The sequence below is a fragment of the Rhinopithecus bieti genome, unplaced genomic scaffold, assembly GCF_001698545.2.
Source record: "Rhinopithecus bieti isolate Rb0 unplaced genomic scaffold, ASM169854v2 scaffold_1070, whole genome shotgun sequence".
Taxonomy (NCBI): Eukaryota; Metazoa; Chordata; class Mammalia; order Primates; family Cercopithecidae; genus Rhinopithecus; species Rhinopithecus bieti.
This window is the reverse complement of record NW_016803844.1, coordinates 3,391,736-3,399,950: the sequence shown is the minus strand read 5'-3', so window position 1 is coordinate 3,399,950 and position 8,215 is coordinate 3,391,736. Positions and strand designations below refer to the sequence as shown.

At 35.9% G+C, this 8,215-nt stretch overlaps 1 protein-coding gene across 2 annotated transcripts in view; it reads left to right on the top strand.

Annotated features, from left to right (window-relative positions):
- ERBB4 (erb-b2 receptor tyrosine kinase 4) overlaps positions 1-8,215 on the top strand; it is a 1,212,321-nt gene that overhangs the window by 1,014,508 nt on the left and 189,598 nt on the right. The window lies entirely within an intron of this gene.

Here is an 8,215-nt window from a genome sequence, read left to right as displayed (position 1 = left end):
TGCCGGGGGTGGTGGAGAATGAACAGACACAAGAGACAAAGACAAACAGAGAACATGGCGGCCGCGCCTAGAGCCTCCGCCTCACTTTATTTATACTCCATAAATCCCACGTCAGCAAAAATAACACAATGCAAAACAAACTTTCTGCACCCAGATGTAACCTTCTACTTAGTTCCTTGTCTCTAAGCTCTTTCTTAATTGTCTGCCTTCTTGGCACCTACTAGAGTTCATTAAAAGTTCAACTAGAGATACTGTCCTTGACTACTGGAGTTCATTGAAAGTGCAACTAGCTAGAGATACTGTCCTTGAGCCTTATCTATTCTTAGCATATTATTTTCAGTGGCCCCTGCATAGGTGTGTTATGCTTGACTATTTCCACGTTCTTTCAGTGGTGATTTTACACTTATTACTTTACTTATGGGGAATTAAAATGTAATTTTTAAAAATTTTTTACTTTTATTTTTCTATATTAATTTTTTTTATTTCCATAGGTTATTGGGGGAACAGGTGGTGTTTGTTATATGAGTAAGTTCTTTAGTGGTGATTTGTGAGATTTTGGTGCACCCATCACCTGAACAGTATATGCAGTAACCAATTTGTGGTATTATTTCCTTCACCCTCTCCCTACCCTTTCACGCTGAGTCCCCAAAGTCCATTGTGTCTTCCTTGTGCCTTTGGATCCCCATAGCTTAGCTTGCACATACGAGTGAGAACATACAACATTTGGTTTTCCATTCCTGAGTTACTTCACTTAGAATAATCGTCTTGGATCTCATCCAGGTCACTGTGAATGCCATTAATTCATTCCTTTTTATGGCTGAGTAGTATTCCATCACGTATATATGGAATACTACTACTTTACCTGTTGATTGATGGGGATTTGGGTTGGTTCCGCATTTTTGCAATTGCAAATTGTGCTGCTGTAAACATGCGTATGCAAGTATCTTTTTCATATAACGACCTCTTTTCCTCTGGGTAGATAGATACCCAGTGGTGGGATTGCTGGATCAAATTGTAGTTCTACTTTTAGTTCTTTAAGGAATCGCCACACTGTTTTACATAGTGGTTGTACTAGTTTACATTCCCACCAGCAGTGTAGAAGTATTCCCTGTTCACTGCATCTATGCCAACATTTTTTTTTTTTTTTATTATTGTGGCCATTCTTGTAGGAGTAAGGTGGTATCTCGTTGTGCTTTTGCTTTGCATATCCCTGATCATTAGTGATGTTGAGCATTTTTTCGTGTTTCTTGGCCATTTGTATATCTTCTTTTGAGAATTGTCTATTTATGTCCTTAGCCCAGCATTTTATGGGACTGTTTGTTTTTCTCCTTGCTAATTTGTTTTAGTTCATTGCAGAGTCTGGGTATTAACCCTTTTGTCAGATGAAGATTTTTTGTCAGTGAAGATTTTCTGATTTCAACTGTATTTTTCCTTAACCGAATAATACTGCTATATGATATGCTAACTACAGACTGCATTAATTCATTAAGTGAATTCTGTTATACTGTAATTTGAATTCTCCTCACAGCAACTTATTTAAAAAGCACCAACAGTTTCCAATTAAGGGTCAGTTGTGGGTATTCACGTTTCTGGTTTTGTCCCCCAGTTTGATATTCTTTAATATAAAATCGGATATGAGTTGACAACTTTAGGATTTTATTTTTATTTTAAGTTCTGGGCTACATGTGCAGGATGTGCAGGTTTGTTACATAGGTAAATGTGTGCCATGGTGGTTTGCTGCACCTATCAACCCCATCACCTAAGTATTAAGCCCAGCATGCATTAGCTATTTTTCCTAATGCTCTCCTTCCCCTAACCCCACCCCCTGACAGGCCCCAGTGTGTGTTGCTCCTCTCCCTGTGTCTATGTGTTCTCATCTTTCAGCTCCCACTTATAAGTGAGAACATGCAGTATTTAGTTTTCTGTTCTTGTGTTAGTTTGCTAAGGATAATGGCCTCTGCATCTACATCTCTATAAAGGACATGATCTCATTCCTTTTTATGGCTGAACTGTATTCCATGGTGAATACGTATCACATTTTCTTTATCCAGTCTATCTTTGATGGGTTGATTCCATGTCTTTGCTATTGTGAGTAGCACTGTAATCAACATAGATGTGCATGTATCTTTCCAACAGAATGATTTATATTCCTTTAGGTACATACCCAGTAATGGGATTGCTGGGTCAAATGATATTTCTGGTTCTACATCTTTGAGGATTTGCCACACTATCTTCCACGATGGTTGAGCTAATTTCCATTCCTACCAACAGTGTAAAAGTGTTACTATGTCTCCACAGCCTCTCCAGCATCCATTGTTTCTTGACTTTTTAAGAATCGCTATTCTGACAGGAATGAGATGGTACCTCATTGTGGTTTTGATTTTCATTTCAACATCTCAGTGTTGTTAAACTTTTTTTATATGTTTATTGGCCACATGAATGTCTTATATTGAGAAGTGTCTGTTCATGTCCTTTGCCTACTGTTTAATGGGGTTGTTTTTTTCTTGTAAAATTGTTTTAATCCTTGTAGATTCTGGACATTAGACCTTTGCAAGATGGATATATTTCAAAATTTTCTCCTACTCTCGAGGTTGCCTGTTTGCTTTGAAGATAGTTTCTTTTGCTGTGCAGGTGAGCTTTAGTTTAGTTAGATCCCATTTGTCAATCTTTGCTTTTGTTGCAATTGCTTTAGGTGATTTCATGAAATCTTTGCCCATGCCCATGTCCTGAATGGTATTGCCTAGGTTTTCTTCTAGGGTTTTTATAGTTTTGGGTTTTACATTTCAATCTTTAATCCATCTTGAGGTAGTTTTTGTATAAGGTTTAAGGAAGGGATCCAGTTTCAATTTTCTGCAGTTCTCCCAGCACTATTTATTAAATAGGGAATCCTTTCCCCATTGCCTGTTGTTGTCAGGTTTTTCAAAAATCAGATGATTGTAGATGTGCAGTCTTATTTCTGTGTTCTCTATTCTGTTCTATCGGTCTATGTGTCTGTTTTTGTACCAGTACTATGCTGTTTTGGTTACTGTAGCCTTGTAATATAGTTTGAAGTCCAGTACCATGGTACTTCAAGCTTTTTTCTTTTTGCTTAGGATTGTCTTGGCTATGTGGACTCTTTTTTGGTTCCATATACTTTAAAAAATAGTTTCTTCTAATTCTGTGAATAATGTCAATGGTAGTTTAATGGGAATAGCATTGAATCTATCAATTACATTGGGTAGTATGACCATTTTCACAATATTAATTCTTCCTCTTCAGGAGCATGAAATATTTTTCCACTTGTTTGTGTCCTCTCTGATTTCCTTGAGCAGTGGTTTGTAGTTCTCCTGGAAGAGGTCCTTCACTTCCCTTGTTAGCTGTATTCCTACATATTTTATTCTATTTGTAGCAATTGTGAATGGGAGTTCATTCATAACTTGGCTCTCTGCTTGCCTGTTGGTGTATAGGAGTGCTTGTGACCTTTGCACACCAATTTCACATTCTGAGACTTTACTAAGTTGCTTATCAGCTTAAGAAGCTTTTGGGCTGAGATGATGGGGTTTTCTTGATACAGGATCATATCATCTACAAAGAGAGTTTGACTTCCTCGCTTCCTAATTGAATACCCCGTATTTCTTTCTCTTGCCTGATTGCCCTGGCCAGAACTTCCAATACTATGTTTAACAGGAGTGATGAGAGAGGGCATCCTTGTCTTTGCCAGTTTTCAAGGATAATGCTTCCCGATTTTGCCCATTTGGTATGATATGTACTGTGAGTTTGTCATAAATGGCTCTTATTATTTTGAGGTATGTTCCTTTAGTACCTAGTTTATTGAGAGCTTTTAACATGAAGGGATGTCAAATTTTATTGAAAGCCTTTGCTGCATCTATTGAGATAATCATGTAGCTTTTGTCTTTAGATCTGTTTATGTGATGAATTATATTTATTGATTTGCGTGTGTTGAACAAGCCTTGAATCCCAAGGATGAAGTCAATTTGATCATGGTGGATAAGCTTTTCAATTTGCTGCTGGATTCAGTTTGCCAGGATTTTATTGAGAATTTTTGCATCTATGTTCATCAGGGATGTTGGCCTGAAGTTTTCTTTTTTGTATTGTATCTCTGCCAGGTTTTGGTATCAGGATGATACTGTCCTCATAAAATGAGTTAGGGAAGAATGTAGATCAGACTTTTATCTATCACAAGACAAGGTACTCGATTCTTTGTTATTTATGGGAGGGTAAAAACAAGAGCAGAAATAGGAAATCCCTATTTTGCTTACAATAAAATCCAAATGTCAGCCTTCCATTCAAACTCCTCCAAGCCCTAGTACCAACCTGCCATTTCATCTTGTTTCTTACTGTGTTCTGTCGTGTACCATATGCTTCACTGAAGCTGATTTGTTTGTATTCCCCATGCATGCCACACTTTTCCATTTTCTTAATTTTAGAAGCAAAGGAAACAAATTATATTGGACAACTGTTATATACCAATACCGTGCTAGACTCTTTCACATATATTACTGAAATTGTTCTTTTCACAAGATGGGCATGATAGTCCCCATTATACATCTGAGTAACCTCAGATTGAGGTTTTGACAGAGTGAATAACTTGCTTCATATCACACAACTAGTAAAACAGAAGGAAGACTTTGGAAGGAATTTGTAGCATCCGCACCCCTTTCTCCTCATTATACAACCCTACCAATGTTATTTCTCTTTTTGCTTTTAACATTCTTCCCACACATAAATATTCATGTTCATATTTTCTTCTGAACACAACTTTTGTTTGCTTGCATTCAGTTTCTTAAGTTAGAAGGTAATTTCTCTCTTCAAAGAGTTATAGGAAACATCATAAATTTATAATTTTATGATTACTAATGTTTATAATTTTTATACTAAATTTTAAAGACTTATCCCAGGATACTGGCTATTTAAGAGTAGAATATATGTCTTTTTAGTAATTGTACCCTTGTAGAATGTAGAGAGAAGTCCTCAATCAATATCAGGAATGAGTTAATAAATTAATGAATGAAAGATAGCTAGTCATTTCCTGCAAACACTCCCAAAGTCAATACAGTTATTAATAAGGTAAAATACAACAAAAGAACTGTTATAGCACCCTGCACTACTGTTTGAAGTTGCTGATGGTAAATATAATGGCCATCAATTGATCTTTCCTAGGGCAGGTATTACGGAAACCCAAGATACCATGCCATTTCTAAAGTATTAGTTAATGTTTGGTGGCTATTTTCAAGTACCAGATCAGAATTGGATGCCCTCTTGCAGAGATTCTTTATAAGGTACTCCTTTTCCCAGTGCCACTTGTTTACCCCCTCACAGTGTGCATCTAGACAAAAAGCCACATATTCCTTTGACTCAGCCCTCTGAAATAAAGGCACTAGCAGTAGGGGTCTTTTGTGACATCATATATTTTCTTCCAGGGTTTCTTATAACCCCTTTTGCCTGAGTGGGTAGTAGTATTATTTACTGCGACTATATTAAAAACATAAAATAATAAATAACATTAATGTAGGTTTGTACTCATTGTGATTACCTCCCACTGGATGCCCTTGACATCAGGATCAATGTAGAATATTAAAATAACACTAACATGAATATTTACTATAAAAACTTGCATATTAATCATGGTTTCAAATTTAATATATATGATGGTAATAATTAAGTTCATTATAAAAGTAGAGGAGATAAAAATATGTGAATGATAGACAAAAGATTTCTACAGGTAGATTATCCTAAATAAGCATGAAGCTAGTAAGAGAAAAATGGAAAACTTAATTAAAGTCACTCACTGTTTTATCTTGGAAGAGTCAGAATGACACAATCCTGCCTGCTCCTTTAACAGAGGTATGTTTGATATAGTTTATCAAGTATAAAGGGAGGATTTTTCTAATTTTGTTGAGTTGCTTGTTATTAAATGCCTTTAATATGAATGTCATTAATTAACTGAGATTATTCTTACAGATTAAAAGCAGAGTAGATGTCCCCCTTTAAAGAAGATGCAGTATCTGGGGAAACAAATGCATACTAATTTCCCAACTTATGCAAAATAATAAACAATAAAGCTCTAAGTGATTAAATAATTTATTAACAAATTTACTAAAGTCTGTTCTATTTGAAGTCAAATTTAAGTTTCAAAAATATTGATTCAGCACTTTTAGATTCAAATTCTCCTGTTCACAACTGAGAATAAAGACATGAGTAGTCTTAATTCCTCCTGAAAATACTATTTACCATTTTATTATTGGAAGATAAGTGGTTGAGGATAAGTTGGGCTCATTTGATTATACCAAAAAAGATTAGTTAATACCTGTTAGAATGTCACTTCGTACATATTTCATTAACTAGTTAATCTTACATTGATCATGCCTATGGACACAAGGATAATCACCACAAAATCTACTAGGTCTACCTAGTTACCTAACTGACATTAACAGCTCCTACAGAGAAAACATGGCAGAAAGAGACTTGGCTATGGATGCAATGAGAACTGGATTCAAATCTTAGCTTTTCTACTTAAGAACTTTAGACTAATGGCAAATTGTTTATCCCTTTTAAATGTGTCTTGCTATCACTAAATTAACATAATATATTTTATACTGGACAAGATTGTCCTGAGAACTCAATGAGTTCAGGTGTAAATCAATAGCGTTGTGCTGACACAATTCAACAAGAAATAGCTGTCATTATTATGCTCTGATAGAATTCTTTAATATGTGACTTCAAAGGGACCACAGTATGGTTACTAAGAATTAGAAAACTACAGGTGAACTAAATAAAGCTACAAGTGAACCAAATGACAGGTTTAATCATCTCTTTAGAAAATCATTTTCATATGGAGAAAGAAAAATGAATGTTAATAATTATGTCTTTCTCTTTAGTGGTAGTATCTACAGCCTGGAATGATTGATTCTAGTTCTGGTAGGTCTATGTTTTCCTTCTTTATAAAACATTACAGTGCCCTCTTCATGAGAAGCTCCATGTTGGAGCTTGCTAAGAATTTTTCATATCAATTCTGAAATGTTATTTGCAGACACTCTTGTGTTTCCCTTTATGTAACATTGGTAAGATTAATAAGTAAACTGTAAACTGTCTATGTCTAAACTACAAGAATTCATTAGTATCCTAATCTCTATTACCTACTTGTTCCATATAGTTATTGATTATTTTTGGTGTTACTGTGATTACTTTTTGTTAAAGAACAAATTTATGTAGTCCTTGAAGTTCTCTTGTAACCCCAAAATGTACTTTAGCCATCTTTTAACTCTTCATAGTTATATGTTGAGATGGAAAGGATACTGCTAGCTCTCCCTGGGGTTAACTAGGAAAAGAATAGCTGATAAAGTGCTGACAGCAAAACTGTTTTCTGTCAGTTTTCTTGTCTTGCATGCTTAATGTCCCCAGCAGACTTTAAAAGATCAAAGTGACCACTCACCCTGCAGCTGCAGCTTTTTTTTCCAGATTCAGCCATGCCTTATTGCTTAACGATTTTATTCCTTTTTGATATAATTGGTGTAATAAAAATAATGATAGCTAACATTTTAAGTGTCTACTAGGCACTGTGATACGCTCTTTGCTTGTACTGTATCGTTTGGCAATGACATATGTATGTTACTTACTAAATGAATTAAAAGCATCTGCATCATTTAGATTACACTAATATAGCATATCCAGACTAAAGATTTGATAGCAACATCAGTTTTTAAAAATGTGAAAAAATCAAGGCAACAGTATTTAAGCTCACCTTCACCTCCCAATAAATCAGTTCCTGTTGCTTAACACACTGTCTCAAGTATTGAGTGTTATGAGTCCTCATCCAGTTCAGGCAGGAGAGAATACAGTAATTGCAATTGTTTCCTGTAGCTTCTGAAACAATTTTATTTATTTATTTATTTTTGAGATGGAGTCTCGCTCTGTCTCCCAGGCTGGAGTGCAGTGGCTCGATCTCGGCTCACTGTAAGCTTCGCCTCCCGGGTTCACACCATTCTTCTGCCTCAGAGGCCTCCCAGGTAGTTGCGACTACAGGCGCCCACCACCATGCCCGGCTAATTTTTTGTATTTTTTTAGTAGAGACGGGGTTTCACCGTGATAACCAGGATGGTCTCAATCTCCTGACCTCGTGATCCGCCCACCTCGGCCTCCCAAAGTGCTGGGATTACAGGCGTGAGCCACTGCACCTGGCACTTCTGAAACAGTTTTTTTTTTTTTTTTTTTTTTT